Genomic DNA, 18540 nt, shown 5'->3' with positions numbered 1-18540 from the left:
ACTTGATAGCTTAAAGAGGGCAGCTGGAGGGTGTCACGCTTGGATGTGAACCTGACAGATGGCACGGACCTGATAACGAGATCTGAGAATGCCGAAGTTCCACGACAATTTAAATAACGAAGTTACTTAATGAATAAAAGGCAGAACATACCATACAAAAACTCAGATCACACAACAATGATCCTAAATGGATAAATAATTATTTAAAGAACATTATTGCCAAAGGAAGGCTATAGGTAGAAGGATAAATCGTGGCGAATTTACTCCGGAGTATTAGAAGGTGACACGGTAGGGTTAACACCGAGATAAGAAAAGCCAAGAGGACCGCTATGAACTTGAAGGCAGCAGGGGAGGCGAAACAAACCCCTGCCGATCTTACCAAATGTATCAAACCAAAATCGAGATAAGATTGGACCAATACGCTCAGATACCGGCATGTTTAACTAGATAACGACGGAGAAATGAGCAATAATCTGAATAAAATATTTTTTTCAAATGAAGTTTTCACCACTGAAAAAATTTAAACATGATACCCGAGGCACTGACTTATTCAGACATAGTAGTGACTAGTAACGACATACTGGGGTTAAATAGACAAACTTGAAACCTAATAATAAGTCACCTGGTCCTCAAATGAGAGAGATATTTGTAGTTGGGTGGAATTAAAGGAATGTATGATGAGCTTTAGTATGCCCTAGCGCAAAGTTAAGATGTCATTAAAAAACAGGTGTCGTACCAGAATCCCTGGAGGATAGCGAATTACTATTTATTTTAAAAAAGGGGATAGATCACTATCCTCTAACTACCTCCCAATCCAGTCTAACTCACAGGTGTAAATTACTAGAATCAATTATTTCAAATCGCTATTCGAAACCACCTAAGAACCATGTTGATCAATGATTCCCCAAATATGGCTTGCCACAAGCGGGCATTCGCGTCTAACTAATCTACAACATTCTTTTCATCAGTTTTCCAATCGGTGGACGAGGGGCACAATTATGATGTGGTATATGCCGACTTAAGCAAAGCGTTTCGACAGAGTCCCCTAAGAAAGACTAATTAGAAAGGTAGCTTATTGGCATCAAAGGTAATATCCTTAAATGGATTAGGCGTGGTTACGGGACAGGAAACAGCGAGTGAGCATAATGTGCACTAAATTCCATTGGAGCAACGTCAGTGGAGTTCCCAAGGCTCAGTACTTGGACCATTATTATTTATTATATACATAAACGACATAGATATCGTAGCATAGACAGCAACATAAGTAAATTCTAAGATGACACTAAAACAGGACGTAATTAAATCTGACGAGGACTGCAAAACTACAGGAAGATCTAAACAAATTTTGAATGGTCAAAATGGCAGATGAAATTCAATGACAAATGTAAAGTACTCAGTATAGAGATGAAACAGGAAACCAGATACCAGATGAACAAATTTATTACTGTGAATCCGACTGCGAGAGGGAGAGATTTAGGAGTAATGATAAGTAGGAATCTTAAGCCAGGCAAACAATGTATGTTTTTGCTCGTGAATAAGGCGAATAAAGTACTTGGGTTCATACAAGCAAAGGAGTGTTAGTTAAGCAAGACTAGCGAGTAATATTCCAAAATTATATCTAGAGCTTGTGAGACCTCACCTGTATTGGTGCGCAGTCTGCCCTGGTCACGGTATTACAGAATGGACAGAATCATTGAAAGAATCCCGCGAGGAGAATGACAAGACTAATCCCGCATTAGGAACCTTGAATACAGAGACAGAGCCAAAGATCTTAATTTGTAATTCTCGAGAGACGTAGAGTGAGGAGAGACATGAAAGTGTGTATATATGGAAGCCAGGCTTAACAAAGGGGACATTACAAAGGTACTCAAACTATCCAACCAGGAGCGAACTCGTAACAATGGTTTTAAATTAGACAAATTTAGATTTCGGCGTGAACAGGTAAACACTGGTTTGGAACAGAGTAGTGGATGAATGGAATTTGCTAATAAACATCATCATTAACTCGAATAAGCTGATAGCTTCAAACATAGCTGGCGCTTTATCTGAGCAATAGGGGTTGGGTATAAACGGGACTGCCCGGCGGGTCAGTAGGGCCCGCTGCAGTTTCCTCCATTCTTATGTTCCTATGTTATGTTCTTATCAAGCCAACCAAGTACTAAGAAACCATTGCCCAACCCAACACGCACCTGACGCTCACCTGACTCTGGGTCCTGCCACCTCCTCGCCGCGTCCAGGCTAGTTGCTGCTGCCTCCAACTTAAAACCCAAAATAACGCAAGCGGTGTTTAGCCATGGCACCTTTCTCTCCTTCTAAAATTCACTTTAATCCTCCCTTTATCCTTCCCCTGAACCTCCTTCCCCCCTGTCACTAGCATTTAAGTCAATTCAAAGTGGAGGTTGGTTGGGGTAGGGGGGGGGGTGTAACCAGTGAGCGGAGCAGGAGAGACCGTGAGGCGAGAGTCGAGAGAGTTGCCAGACGCCAGTTGGTAGTTGGACTTGAGAGAGTAAGCTGCTTGGCTGTCGCCTCCGTTGTTGTTCAGCGCTCCCACCCCGATCTACTGTAAGGTACAGATAACCTGATAATGTTTCCCAGTAGAAGACTGTGTTATTGTAGTGGCTAATAATGACCCAGGAGAGGGAGTGCTGTGAAAAAGATGACGTGCTTTTTTTTACGCAAGGGAATAATTTTGACGATATCAGAAATTTTCTAAAATGATTTTACAATCTTGAAATCTATACACAGAGAAGAAAATATTTAAATTATTATTTTTGTAAAAATATAAATTTTATATATAATTTACGACGTTTGCGAACATTCAACAATTATAATACAATATTGAAGTAAATTGATTCATTACATCAAGTAAATTGCAGATAATGGTGAGGAATTGCAGTTTTAATATTTCAATTTGCCGAGTTTTTTCTTCCTAAATACTAATTAATATTCATCCGAAACGTCCTCCCCCCCCCCGACACGATGTTTAATTTTTTTTTTTATCATTTGCCACTTGTCAGCTCACTAGCCGTTTGGGCGGTCTATCCTGTGTTAGTATAGGAGGAAACCGGGGACCAGGAAACCTGTGGTATTTGGTGGGTCACACTAGATAACACCCTTCTCACGTGTGTCCGGGCATAGGTTCGAACCACCCTCAGTGTCAAGACCTGACTGAATTACTCAGAATAGGCAAACTGTACTCCAAGCTTTGTCAATAAATTTGTTAAAACTAAAAAAACAACCTTGACATTGTGAGAGCTATGCGCGTTACGGCTGTACTACCAACACTTTTAAACAGGCCAGTGCCTGTCTCTGTAACATCACTCTCTCTCTCTCTCTCTCTCTCTCTTTGGGTAACAACACCACAACCCAACCCCCACCTCTTTCTATCTCCCTCTCTTTCTTTCTAGGTAATAACACTACCACCTCTCTCTCTCTCCTTTCAGGGTGACAACCCAAGGCCACCTAGATAGAGAAGGCCTGGGTGTGCGTTAGAGTTAGGTGACTCACTAGGGGACTGAATTACTCAGAATAGGCAAACTGTACTCCAAACTTTGTCAATAAATTTGTTACCCTTAAAAACTAGGGGAGGCGGCGACTGCACTTGCTCTCTCTCCCTCTGGCTATCTCTTTACTTACCTCCCATATCAGGATAGGTTAAAGAAACTTAACTTGCATTCCCTTTTTTTTTTTTTAGGTAGGAAAGGATGGAAGGCATGCTGGGGCTCAAGGCACAGCCAGACATGAGGATGGAGAAGTCACAACATATAGTCGGGGGAAAGGTTGAAAAGAAGTTTAATGAGTTAAACAGAGGACGACACCTCTTGTTTTACATATTACAGAGTTTGTTGGCTAAGCTAACCTAGGATTTAGAATGAGGTTGCACAATGGTTATTTTAGTAGACAATGACTAGATTGATTTTACAATTACAAGTTTATTAACATCTTATACTGTATTACGTTATGGACTCACTTGATTGTGACTTGTTAAATGTGAATTTATATCATCTAAGTTTTAATCTAAGGTGGATCACTGTGGCGGACATAGATGGATCGCGGGTTGGGTTGTTGTAGTGGGCAGACTCACACCAGGCGGGGTCTCCCTCCGTCGATGTCTTCCCCGCGTAGGTGGTCTGGGCTGTGAGGGTCGTCCAGGAGCTTGTCCCAAACCTTCTTCCCTAGGCGATGGAACCTGAAGTTGAGGGCCTTCCGATTTTAGGTGGATGGTCGCCCTCTTTCAAACACTTGTTTTGGCTCTGCTCGTTGAGGTCAGCGTTTGACCCAGTTGTATGATCCATACTCACCGCGTGCTGTCAACCTTGCTATATCTTTCCTGCTGTGCAGGCATCACCGCTCACAGGTGAACCTATTATAACTCTGCATCAATTTGGGAAAACGTGACTTTAGTTTAGGCTTCTTTTTAGTCTGCGCGTGGGGAATGATGCCCGTCCGAGAAATGATGAGGCCGAGCAGCCTGCCTTGTTTAGAGTACTCAATCTCTTCGTCGTCGATCATCAATGGGGCCGGCTTGAATTTGGCTATGGGTATGACCAGGTGATTTGTTTTTAAACCCTTTTATGACGGCTGACACATCTGCAGGAACTATGCGTTCCGTCAGGTAGCTTCCGTCCACCAGTCTGGTGAAGTCAATCCGTGGGAGCGGCTGGAGCAGGTGCTGATGGTCCTGCAACTGACCTAAAATGTCCTCCTCAAACTCCCTGTCGATGCCCTCGTTCTCCTGTTCACTAATGGTAAAGATCTTTCGTAAATATCGCCGATGTAGTTGTTCTTGGTTTTCTTCCTCGAATATTTTTACGTTGTTTTGGTCGAGCAGGTAAGGGACCGTGCTAGAGGTGGAACCCATCAGTCGCTTGATCCCTTTCCAGAATGCAGCAGAATCGCGGTAATTGTTGGCTGCCTCCCACACCAAGGCGGCCCACTTTTGTTCATGTAGACGTTTGCTCTCGTGCTGGATGTCCGTCTGTAGCTCTCGGTACAGGTCTCTCAGCTCCTGCGTCCACCCGCCGATACTGGCTAGCTGTCTCACGTGAGCGTACTGGACACTGAGCTGCCTCAGCTGGTGGCTAGTGTGAGGATGGGGAATGGTCCTGTAACTGGTGGTCGGGATGTTGTTGTCCATCTCTGTCTTCACATCCTTATACCATTGTTCGACCGCGTCGTCGATGTCATTGGGGCTGGCTTCTTCCAGGTTCCTCCCCTGCTTGAGACTGAGAGACTCCTTGAAGGAGTCCCAGTCTGCCCGTTTGAGGTTTGACCTGATGTTGGCGGGGATCATAATGGGATTGGATGAGAGCGTCACGACGACTGGCAGGTGATCGCTGGTACTGATGGGTCCGGCGGTAACGTGCCTGTTCAGGACTGCCTCGTTGTTAGAAAGGATTATGTCGGGTGTTGTGGCACTGGCACGTCTGATCAATGTCGGGAAATCTGGCCCGAGGTGTTGCAGTTTTCCCCTTCTGATGTTGTCATACAGCGCCACACCGACGTTGTTCTCATTACCGTGTCCTAGTATGGCGTGGCGCGCATTTAAGTCCCTTATGATGTATGTTGGTTTTCTGTGGCGTAGCAACTGGTTTAGATCTTGTTCGGGTAAGTAAGGACGTCGGGGAGGTAGGTACATTGTGCATATGATAACAGATCCCCTAGTTGTCTCCACCTGCACTCCCAGAACTGAATCCTCGAAGTCTGGCAACACTCTGTGACTCAGACGTGACCTGACGGCCACAGCGACACCATCGTTCAGCTCACCCGTCATGTTCCTCTGGTGTACAGTGTAGCCAAAAATTTTCAGCTTGCTTTCGTCCTTTATGCCAGTACTGTTTAACAGAATGATGTCTGGGTCTAATTGATAGTATAAGTTAGACAGTTCATTACGTCTATTAGGGGACCAGTGTAGGACATTATGTTGGACAATTTTCATCCTGCTAACGACTGCCATTTCGGAGACTGTATCTTGGGGCGTCGCTTGGAGTGTTTGCTCGGCTTCTGCCATTTCTAGGGGAACGGAACTTCTTAGCAGAACCTTCGGACATCTGCTTGTCAGTCAATGGCGGGCCCTCCAACTTCTCGTCACCCGTGTACAGGAAGGTGTTCAGGTCCTGGGCCTGCGTGTCGTAGAAATCAACTGACGCTGCAGCTCGAGGGTCTTGTTCCTCTGTGGAGTGAGTCGTCATCATCTGGTCGCAACCATTGACTGTGGTTGCAGTCCGATGGTCACTGTCGTCGCTGGGAGTGCATGTAATGGGATCGCGGGCATTTACGGTGTCGTTGGAGCTGTGATCCCAGGGGGACTGACTGGCCACGTCGGGATTGCGGTTATACTGACTTTTGCCTAAGTCAAGGAGGTCATGGTCTATTTCTGGCGTGGGTTGAGGTCGTCGATAAGTCGTTGAGTGGGTTACTGCCTTAAGGATTTCTTTTGAAGGGACTTTGTCGCTTATTTCAACAGGTGCAATGTTGTTCCTGGTTAGTGTCTCGTTGAGGTGTTTCGAGAATGAACCTGGATGAACCATGTTCATGTGATGGGCATGCAGGTAAGACAAGTATATAGTGGTGGCTTTGGACTCGTCCAGCTGTGGAGAGGAGACGCTCCTGATGCTCTCGGCCACTGCGTCCCTCATGGCGCCCAGTGACTCAGTAACTGCCTGTTTTATTGAGTCCTTGATGGTTCTTATCTCTGATTGCAGGACTTCCATGGTCTCGCTGACATTGTTGAGCTTTTGGGAGTCTGCTTGAGTTTCTTTTAGAGCGTCTTTTAGGGTTTGGCTGTAAGCCATGATCGTCGACTGAGTGGTCCTTTCTATGGTGTTAGAAATTTCCCTGGTTTCTTTTTGTTTGGTTATTTCGGTCAGTTTCTTCTCTGTTTCTTGAGTTACCTGTTTCCTGACCAGGCAGGTGGCAGAGAAGGTCCTGTGGTCACCCTCGCAGACGACACACTTTTTTATGGTGCTACGGCAGTCTTTGTAGAAGTGCTGATCAGATGAACACTCAGAGCATATGACCCCTTGCATGGGGCAGTTCTTGGTCATGTGGTCATTGTATTTATAGCATTTCATACATTGTTGGATGGGCGTATACTTTTCATATTCTATTTGGTGGGATGAGATGGAAGTGCCATATGCATAGAGCCCTTTCTCCTTCATTCTTTTTGCATCCGTTGTGTCTGCAAAGCGAACCTTGATTATATTATGGGCATACATAGGATACACCTCCACAACCTTGACATTGATTTGCTTTTGTATTTCATCTCTTATTTCTTCTGCGTTATTTTCCACTACATCTTTGTCTAACTTCTTACATACAAGGGTGAGTTTGGCGCCGTATTCCCGTGGGACAATGACCTCGTAACCGTTGGTTTTCATTTTGTTCATGGCACTCGACTTAAGTACAGTAGTTTATCAGCATCTTCATCTGTTTCTGTGAGGATGATGTAACCATCTCTCAGATCCACAAGTCTATTTATTCTCACCCTTAGGTCGCTCAATAGCCTTTTTAGCCCTATCCGAGACCCCTGGGTCGGGGTTCCGGAGATCTTCACTCTCACTTTGGCCATAGTCAGTAATATACATGAATGAATGAATGAAAATTCTACCTAATCTGTCCACCTCAGCTAAACCCCATGGATGCCGCTCCTTCTGTCCGCTTGCTGGGCGAGTAAAGACGGGTCTAGGGGTAGGGTGAACAGACAATCCCCTGGCGGGGGCCTAGCCAAGCCCTAACACCTAGCAGTGACAGGTTATGAAGCACTGTCGAATCCCTAACAGAAAATGTTGCCACCCTTACTGTCTCGACTCGGCAGCCCTCTGAGGGCCCCCCTTGAGGCTCTGCCCGCAGGGTTCGCGTCGTTACCAAACAGCAGGGACTCTAGGCGAAAGGATAGGATAGGGAAGAAGCGCAGTGTACAAGAATAATGATATCCATGTACAACTACAAGATAAAGCAGCCAGAGCGAACCCAACGCGAAAAACAAGGCAGACAGTCGTAACGGTCAGCGATTTGAACTGAGCAGGGAGCGACGCGTGGCACGTCCGTTCGCTATGAAGGTTGGGTGCGCTCTGTGCATTCCCTAGAAAGACGAAGAGTGCGGGGAGATATGATAGAAGTATTTAAGTGGGTGAAAGGAATCAATAAAGGAGATATAGATAAAGTTCTTATAATATCCGAGCAGGATAGGACTCGGAGCAACGGATTTAAGTTGGATAAGTTTAGGTTTAGGAGGGAGATAGGGAGGAACTGGTTCACAAATAGGGTGGTGGACGAGTGGAACAAGCTTAGCAACTTTGTAGTAAGTGCTGGAACTCTGGAAAGTTTCAAAAGGAAGCTAGATAGATTCATGGATGATAGAGAGTGGTAGTAACTCTCGACAGGAGCTGCCATGCACAGGCCAACCGGCCTATTGCAGACTCCTTATTTTCTTATGTTCTTATGTTCTTTTACCTCTACTTCATAATAACTTTATTACCTTATTTCTACCATTATTTTATTACCTTCCTTCTACCACTACTTTATTACATTCTTTCTTCCATTATTTTATTACCTCCCTTCTACCATTATTTTGTTACCTTCCTTGTACCATCACTTTATTACCTTCTTTCTACCATACTTTATTATCTTCCTTCTACCATTACTTTATCACCTTCATTCTACCATTACTTTATCACCTTCCTTATTACCTCTTTTTACCACTACTTTATTACCTTCCTTCTACCACTACTTTATTACCTTCCTTCTACCACTACTTTGTCACCTTCTTTCTACCACTACTTTATTACCTTCCTTCTACCACTACTTTATTACCTTCCTTCTACCACTACTTTATTACCTTCCTTCTACCACTACTTTATTACCTTCCTTCTACCACTACTTTATTACCTTCCTTCTACCACTACTTTATCACCTTCTTTCTACCACTACTTTATTACCTTCATTCTACCATTACTTTATCACCTTCCTTATTACCTCTGTTTACCACTACTTTATTACCTTCCTTCTACCACTACCTTATTACCTTCCTTCTACCACTACTTTATTACCTTCCTTCTACCACTACTTTATTACCTTCATTCTACCACTACTTTATCACCTTCATTCTACCATTACTTTATTACCTTCCTTCTACCACTACTTTATTACCTTCATTCTACCATTACTTTATTACCTTCTTTCTACCACTACTTTATTACCTTCCTTCTACCACTACTTTATTACCTCTTTTTACCATTACTATATTACCTTCCTTCTACCACTACTTTATTACCTTCCTTCTACCACTACTTTATTACCTTCATTCTACCACTACTTTATTACCTTCCTTCAACCACTACTTTATTACCTTCCTTCTACCACTACTTTATTACCTTCATTCTACCATTACTTTACTACATCTTTTTACCACTACTTTATCACCTTCTTTCTACCACTACTTTATTACCTTCCTTCTACCACTACTTTATTACCTTCATTCTACCACTACTTTATCACCTTCCTTCTACCAATACCTTATTACCTCTTTTTACCACTACTTTATCACCTTCTTTCTATCACTACTTTATTACCTTCCTTCTACCACTACTTTGTCACCTTCTTTCTACCACTACTTTATTACCTTCCTTCTGCCACTACTTTATTATCTTTTTTTACTTCTACAACTACTTAATATTTTTGTTACTTCCCTTCTACCACTAGTTCATTATAATATCCCTCTTACCACTTCAATATCTGTATTACTTACCTGTAACCACTACTTGCCTATCTTTATTACTGTACTTCTCTGCTATCACTATTATCCAGTATTTTCTATTATTTCCTTGCTACCTCTACATTTCATTCACCACGAGTATTTACTTTTATCCTCTTCCCCACTGATCGGCTCGTTAGCCGCTTGGGCGATCGGTTATGTCTTTGTTACGCACTGTTGGCAAGTACTGGGCATGTACCGGCTCCTGACTGTACCTGAATCTGCTCCAGTGTTGGTCAAGTCTTGTCTTGAAAGAGCTCACACTCGGTGCTGTCACAACACTCTCTGGTAGATTGTTTCAAGAGTTTACAACCCTCACTCCGAAAAAGCTTGCCCTCACGGTTTTCTGGACTTGCGGCTTCTTTAATCTTGAGCTGTGACCCCTTGTGGGGCGAGCGTCCGCCAGCTCCAAGTAAGGACAATCAACTGAGTAGTGCCCCCTGAGATGCTTATATACCTCAACTGGGTCCCCCCTTACCCATCTGTAGTATAAGCTAGGCAAGTTCAGGCGCTCCAATCTCTCAGGGTAGCTGAGGTGCCGAAGTGCAGGCACCAGTCTGGTGGCCCTCTTTTGAACATTTTCAACCAACTGACAGTCCCTAGCATATCTCGGGGACCAGACGGGGTGACAGTACTCCAGATGGAGAGGCACTTCACTCTTGAAGATCGTTGCGAGGGACGGACCGTCTAGATCAGAGGTGTCAAACTCATTTGCCAAAGCGGGCCAGATTTAATATGAGTACACAGTGCGGGCCAAGTAACATAATTATGAGCACTTCGCAATCACCTCTTAGGTGAGTAGTATGACAAAATAAGAAAGGTGGATATAGTCTGCGCTCGTGCGAAACCCTTAAAAACAAACAAATCAAGTGTTTTCTTACCTTGATCAATCTTATTGTGTGCTACTGCTGCTTCCTGATAATTGGCACCTCTTGGTATGGACCAGTGCATCAAAGTTTGGCACTAACGACTGAGCTGTAGCTACCTTCCGTATTGAATTAAGGTGTTCATCAGTAAGTTGAGACCAAAGCCGAGATTTGTTCAAGTTCATCACAGAAAAGTTGTTCACAGACATATGTACTTCCGAACATTGACATAATCTTTGAGGCAAAACATTTAATCCTGGGATAATTTGGTCCAAAATATTGTTAAAATGTGCCAACATCAACACTCGAAAACTTGTTTGTCTCAGCCGATGGGTAATTATCGTTGCCTTCCCCGGCGAATCTACTGAGAGAAGCAGAACGTCAAAGTAGAAGTTACGATTCGCTTTCTTGATGTCGTCATGGAGACTTTCCCCGTAATCTTGGAATGTTCGCTGTAGCGCATACCCGGCACATGAAGGACTCCACACACCTCCAAAGAGATGGTCGTCCGTCCACCATAAGAATTGTAAGACATCTCGATGTTCGTGTACTACTCGCACTTGGTGGAACATTGCCTCGATATCAGCCATGAGTGCCACCTTTCCTTGTTTGAATCTAATGAGGACTCCCATCAATTTGTTGCTAAGGTCTGGCCCTTGCATCACCTGGCTGTTCAATGACATCGACCCATACTCGGCTGCACAATCAAACACTATTCTCACCTTTTCTGGCTTGTTGGGATTCAACACAGGGTGGTGTGGGAGATACCAGGTCTTCCCGGGTGCAACACTGAGTTCTTGACGTGGGAGTAGCTCAGCATGTCCCTCGTCGATTAGATGGATGGTATTGGGGGATTACTGGCCTCTTCGCCGTTAGGCTATTTCGGCCGAAGCTGATTGGTTGGACTTCTTTCTTTTCTTGTTTCTTCTTTTGCTTTTCAGTTTCCATTCTTCTTCCTGGTCTTCTTCTGGGATATTCTCATACACGTCTATAAACGATGTTAAAGATAGTGTAATGAAATCGGGTTTAATTGTCGTGATCTTGTTCTGGTCTTGCTTGTTCTTTTCTTGATTTTTCACTACAAGGAGGGCTTCCTTGTAGCTCAGTCTTTGGTTAGTCCGCAGCTTGGCCACCCTGCACTCCTCCCTCCACTTGGGACACTCCCGGTCGGAGGAGTGAGGGCCACCACAAGCTGCGCACTTCTTGGCGGCCGCCAAGCAGTTGGCGTCTTGGTGCCCGGGTGTCCCGCAGCTTGAACACACCTCCCGAGCACGACACTTCCGCGCCAGATGGCCGTACTTCTGGCATTTGTAGCAACGAGTGGGTCTTCGCTGGTATGGTTTTACTGGGATCTTCTCCCATCCCAGCAAAACGGAGCTAGGAAGTTTCTTTGGGAAGCCAACCAGGGCAGCTGTACTGGTCAGCTTCCGAACTATTGAGAGCTGATCTCCGATCAGCTCGGCAAGTTCTTGTTTTTCGAGATGTTCGATTTCTGTGTGGGAGATGACTCCCAAAACCAAGTTGTCCTGTAGGCAGGCTTCAACTTGGTTCTCGATTCCATTGATTTGTCTTATGTTTTCTAATTGCTGGGCCTCTCCCCATTCCGCGAAGGTGACGATAAGGTCACCGCTGTCACTGCGGATGACCCCTGTCACCCCCGTGATTCCCGAGGAGTCAAAAAACTTCCTCAGGACAAGGAGGTTGAGTTGCTTGCGCGAAGGGCGCTTGACTGGATACAGTCTAACGACCTTCGCCTGGTTGCAGGTGAACATGGTCACGCGGTACCTCGGGAGCAGAGAGAACCTACCTCGCCGAGGTTCAGTTCTCAAGTGTGTCGATTAGACGTCTCATCTCTTCTTTATACTTCTGACAAAGCCCTGGGTTCGTTAGGGGGCGTTTTCTCAATCCCGCCAATTGCTGCTCGGCAAGTTTATTATTGTCTGGGAGTCCCGGTTCTTCATGGTGAAACGGGATGGGAAGTTGGTAGTGTCCGTCCACTTGAGTAATTGACGCTGACCACCGCACCAGGACTCTCGTGTCTTCAACAGAGACGGAATCATCGTTACTGTAGGCTGAGTCGCATTCCCAGAAGTGCCTGACTTGTTTTTCCAGATTTGTCTCCGAATTTAGTGTTGCTATTCTGACAAAGTGGTTGATCACGGCATAATCACGGCTCACCACTCCAAACTGTCCATTTATAGTCCAACCGAGAAGGGTACGTGTTGCAAACGGCTCTCTGTTCTTCCCGGTCCTTACTTCTAATGGTAATAGTGATTTTGGTACGTCTAGAGTCTAGACCTGTCAGGAGATCCACTCTTTTCGGTGCTTGGCGTAGCACAGTACCTTGGAGGTGTTCCCACATGGTGACGTCTTGGGTGTCTGCGAATGACACTTTCAGAGAAGACGGTAGATTCTCAACAACAATGACCTTGGGGATAGTGATGGATCGGCCCTTTCTCACTCCTACGCTAGCCACTTTCACACTGATCTCTTCCGTGTTTACACTATTTCTTTCTTTCATGATCGTGCCAATGGAGAGGGAAACTGGCCTTCCCTCTGTCTGCAGCCGGTTAGCTAGACTACACGTGCAATATGATCGGTTGCTGCCTGAATCCAAGAGAGCCCCAGTGACTACTGCTCCTTTCGCCTCTTGGTTCTTTTCCTCCACCCTGACTTTCACTATTGGAAGTGCGACTATGCTGAACCCTTTTAGTCACAACTCGCAACCGTTGGGTTCTTCACTCCGATCATCAATTCCGTTGTTGGTTATGGCTTCCCTGACCCATCTATGCGGATTTCTATTCCCCATGGTGCTTGTACCGGCTTCGGTCTTCCATGATTTAGCTCCACTAGTTTCCGATTCCGGTGGTGGCATAATGGCCTTAAGTTGACTCATTCTAGGTCGCTTGTGGTCAGGTGATATGTCTATTTGGTAAGTGCCCCCAGTGGTTGCTCTCTTCATCCTTTGGAAGCTGGTCTGGTGTTCTCCTTTTTCAACTTCGCCCCGTTGCGCCGTGCCACTGCTCGTCAGAACTCCCGTGAAGTGCCAAAGCCTCGAGTGTAGTCCAGAGTAACCATCTATACCACATACCATCTTCTGGTTGCACTCCGTTATCCGGTGATTACGATCCTCGCTCCTATGAGCGATTACAGTCAAAACGTTTTCGGGTCTAGGGATAGATCAACGAGAACAAATATAATATTCTCCAGGAAGATATTGGATGAACGAGAATCAAGATGTTGCCTCTACGGTAGAAGGCGAAACTCTGGTCCTCAGGCAGTCACACAGCTGCTACTAAGAAGAAATTGAAAATAGAGAAGAAAAAGGTTATACTGTGTTAATTTACACCACGAAGATGCTGGAAAACCAGCTTTTTAAATTGAGACAGATTGTATAAGTATGGAAACACAGAAGAAGGCAGAGCATTCCACAGTTTGGCTGTGTGAGGAAAGAAGGAGGTTCTATAATGGGTTATTCTACTGTGACCGACATCCACAGAGAAACGGTGGGCACCGCTGGCAAGACGTGTGTTACGAGCCCACGGCCTTGCCGGCGGTACACAGGATGCCAAATCCACCGAACAGTGCCCGTTAAAGTACCTGTAAAAGAGAGAGAGTGAAGCAACATTACGGCGAAGAGAAAGGGAAGGGAGATTGTCGACTAAGGGAGGAGCGTTAATAAGACGAAATGCCTTTGATTCCACCCTATCTAACAGTTGGACAGAAGAAGAGCCACCCCAGATATGAGAGCAGTACTCCAAGTTAGGACGAATGAATCTCTTATATACTTGGAGCAACTGCTCAGGAGGGAAGTAGCTACGGCATCTGTACAGCATTCCCAACTTTCGGGAGGCAGCTTTAGCTATATTAAGAATGTGTGATTTCCAGGACATATTGGAGGAAATGGTGAGGCGTAGCATATTTATTTCAGAATTTCGCAGAATGATAGCGTCCTGAAATGTAATTGGTGGGAGATCATTTAATTTAGAAAGTGTAATTGGTAAATACTGGTTTTATTACTATTGATTTTAACCAAGTTTGCACCTCCCCATTCAGAGATGCTACACAGATCTGCATTGATAGAAGTAATGATATCAGCTCTAGAAACCGATCTAGTTGGAGAGTTAGGAGGAAGGGGGAAATGTGAAGAAGAGTGAAGAGTAGAATCATCAGCGTAATAATGGATATAATTAGTTGTTGCGTGAAGTAAATCATTGATAAAAAGACTTGTGCCATACCCTGTCAGATGTTTTGGAGATGTTGAGGGCCATGACGAAAGTTTCCCCATAATCCCTAAGAGGGGATGACCAAAGATGGATGCAATAGGAGAGCGGATCACCAGTAGATCTCGCCTGGCGAAAGCCATACTGGTGATCCGACAAAAGAGAATGGCATTCAAGGAGAAAATAAGAGTTCAAAGATTGTTTCGAAAATCTGACCATGTCACCAGCTGACCATGTCACCGTACCAACCGATCACGTCACTTCACCAGCTGACCACGTCACTTCACCAGCGAACCAAGATGCCGCAATGTGAGCTGTGTAAGCAGTTTTGCTCCTCCACGATCTATTCAATGTAGAGCACAAACCTAGAGGGAGCCGGAACCGGTATTTGTTCATGGTTTTGAGGGGCGATATGATAGAATGTGTATAAATGGAAGTCAGGGCTGAACAAGGGGGACATTACAAAGGTACTCAAACAATCCAACCAGGAGGGAACTCGTAACAATGGTTTTAAATAAGACAAATTTAGATTTAGGCGCGAAATAGGTAAACATTGGTTTGGAAATAGAGTTGTGGACGAGTGGAACAAGTTACCAAATATCATCATTAACTCGAATACGCTGGATAGCTTCAAACATAGGTTGGATGGATATACGAGCATAATACTTCATTGAGTTAAATGTATAGTATATATCAGGTGCCTAAAAGAGAGCTCAGTTTCTCAACTGGCTCAGCCATGTTAATATTGTTATTATTATCCACTCTGTATCTGTGTTTTTCTGGCTAAATTAACTGTTTCAATTCAATTGAATTCAATAGGGGTTGGGTGTAAATGGGACTGCCCAGTATGGGCCCATAGGCCCGCTGCAGTTTCCTCCATTCTTATGTTCTTATGTTTTCTTCATAATCGTGTCCTGGTTCACAGATGGGTGTGCTGCCAAAAAGGCTGATGAAATTACATGTATGCTCGGGAAGCTCAGGAACGGACGAGACAAGTAACTGCTGGTAGAAATCCACGATCGATGACACACGAACCTGCCTCTTCAGATCCGTGCTCGCTTTCACCTCAGTTATTTACATCTGTAGATGAACAGGAACCGTCATTATATCGATGTCTGAGCAGCGTTTAGCCATGTTCTACTTTTGTCCTTTAAACTCATTAAATTTGAAGTCGAATTCCGTCCAGATCGATGCCGTATAACTAATGTTTACTTTGAAACAGTTGTAACAAATAAAAAGTTTTTATTTTCCCTTTATTTTCTGTTTACTTTTCTCATTTATTTTCTATTTATTACTTAGCTTTATTCTTTATTATATTTCTTACCTTGATTCCTTTGTTGTAGTTTCTTTGACTCTTATATCTATATACTTTTTACTCTTACTCTTTCGCATAGATTATAGTGGTTAGGAATCTATAGGGTGGTTTTCGTTGAGATTTACAATGCTCTCGGGGCGGGGCCAAACTGGCACTCCGTTCGGGGGGGGGGGTGATCCAGCTTCCTTTCCCCCATGGGAACAGATTTGCTATTTCTGTTATTTTTCATCGCAGACGGCCGATTTTGGGCTGAAACAATTCGGAATACAATGTATGACAACTCTGAAGGAAAGGGGTGACGATGCTTTCATCCATGATGGCGGTGCCCCCATTCAATCTCTGGTCCGTCATGGAGTTCAAACCTTCCAGTGCCACCTTTTCAAAGTGATCCATATGGAACTCTGCAATGCATACGGGGTATGCATCCCTCAAAACTGGTCCGAGTTTCTGCGGAAAATATTGAGCTACTTCGTTTCCTCGGAGAAGTCGCGATGCAAGAAGCCAGTGGTTTGGGAGTTGTCTACATCACTGGCCCTGAAGATGAATGATTGGAAAGTCAGCCAAGAAGAATCTGACACCAGAATTGTGGTGCACTTCTCCATGCACTGAAGCCTTCTTGTAAAAATCATGGGATCAATGAGTAATGCGTTGGGTCCAGCCAGATCAGTTGCCCTTTCACTTTTTGCCACGCCGATTGACTGTGATACAACTTCTGGCTTCAAAAGAAGATCGATATGAATTTGCTTAAAAGCCTACATTTGAAACATTGGAGTATTTCTTTGTTCATGTATTTGGAGAAAAGGTAGAAACCATCAATGAACTTTGTTGCACAATCTCCTGCGAGAAAAATAAAAAAATGTTGAACTTATTCCACCAACCCGAAATGCCCTATTTCAGCATTGTCGTCGAGCGGTGTATCAGGGAAGTGTTTGAGCTTCGGCAGATGACCCAAAAATTGAGGAGCATGATCCCTGTTTACATGACTGGAAGAAGATAATCTGATGGAACATACAAGCTTTAGTGGATGAGAGTGGATGTTTCTCACGTGAGCCGGAAACTTGTCAAGCGTACCTGTCATGTAGCCACCCACTGATGCACAACACCTCTCTACATAAAATTCCAACACAGACTGTTTTAAACAAAGGCGAACTTCTAAAGAACGCCACGGGTCTAGACAAAAGCCCCCTAAGACAGAAGCCCTCCAGACAAAAGCTTCTGGATAAAAAACCCTCAGTTAAAGTGTAAAATAGGTTAGGTTAGGTAAGGTATTGCAGTCTTATGATAAAATAAATGCAATAAAATACCTTCAGACATTCATCGCTTTTGGCAGGAATCTTGTCAAATTATATAGCATAACTACAAATGATCTTCCTGATTTCAAATATTCATTATAAAGAAACTAACGATGTTAGAGCAAAACGTAACATACACAATTACAAAGCAATGTCTAAAGTTTTGTTTGTAATTTATTATATTTCAACATGTGCACCGTTTGTGGCTCGCAAACATCCAAAAGATATTCACTGTTTCCCTCCGTACATTTTCTAGCATATCGACGTTAACTTTAAGAACGGCGTTTTGGACCCTGTTATTTCAACTGCTTTAAAGATGTTGCATTAGTGGAACAAACACTTCATATTTAACATAACCCCAAAGGAAAAAGTCAAGGGGGGTGTGTTCAGGTGAACGAGGTGGTCAATTAATAGGGCCCCCGCGTCTTATCCGACGGTTTGGTAATTGTTTATTCAGATAAACAGAATCAGGATATCAGAATATCATAGACTGCAAAAACAACAAAACCCTTTAGATTTTGCCTTGATAATGGTGTATGTTACTTTTTGCTTTACAATTGTTAATTTCTTTATAATAAATATTTGAAATCAGGAAGATCATTTGTAGTCACCCTGTATATAATTCAAAAAAATATGACATAATTACAGTAATATTTATGAAGTGAAATAATCACACACACATACACAAATAAAGTAGATGCATGGTTATGAAATGAAACTACATTAAGAGTAAGAGATCCTGTGCAGAGTTGGAGGTTTGAGCATTGAGTTTTCAATGAGTTCTCGGCGGGAGACTTAAAACACAATATGAGCCCTACCGGGTGGAAGGCGACGGCGGCTGCCTTTCTGCCCGAGGCATCGACCTCTTTTTATCGATTTATTGGTAACTGATTACAAAATTCCCCAGTCCTAGTGAGATATCTGATCCAGGAGAGGCCAGGGGAGTGTTGGTGAAGCCAGAGAGGCTGACAAGAGGGGACACCATTGTATACCTGGCAGCCACAAGTACGTTTGATAAGCTGGGAACCGCAGAACTTGCACTATATTGTTGAAAATACGCTTTGTTATGTATGAATAATAAAGGAGATAA

At 44.0% G+C, this 18540-nt stretch overlaps 1 protein-coding gene across 1 annotated transcript in view; it reads left to right on the top strand.

The window, feature by feature from the left end:
* The first annotated feature begins 2454 nt into the window (after positions 1–2454).
* The window catches only part of LOC121856107 (calmodulin-A-like), a 122379-nt gene continuing 106293 nt past the window's right edge, over positions 2455–18540 (top strand). Inside the window, exon 1 of the mRNA XM_042351432.1 lies at positions 2455–2567. The gene's annotated coding sequence lies outside the window, so the exon portion shown is untranslated. The remainder of the gene's footprint in view (positions 2568–18540) is intronic.

This window comes from Homarus americanus, unplaced genomic scaffold, assembly GCF_018991925.1.
Source record: "Homarus americanus isolate GMGI-L3 unplaced genomic scaffold, GMGI_Hamer_2.0 scaffold51752, whole genome shotgun sequence".
NCBI lineage: Eukaryota > Metazoa > Arthropoda > Malacostraca > Decapoda > Nephropidae > Homarus > Homarus americanus.
This window is presented reverse-complemented; position numbering and strand designations above follow the sequence as displayed.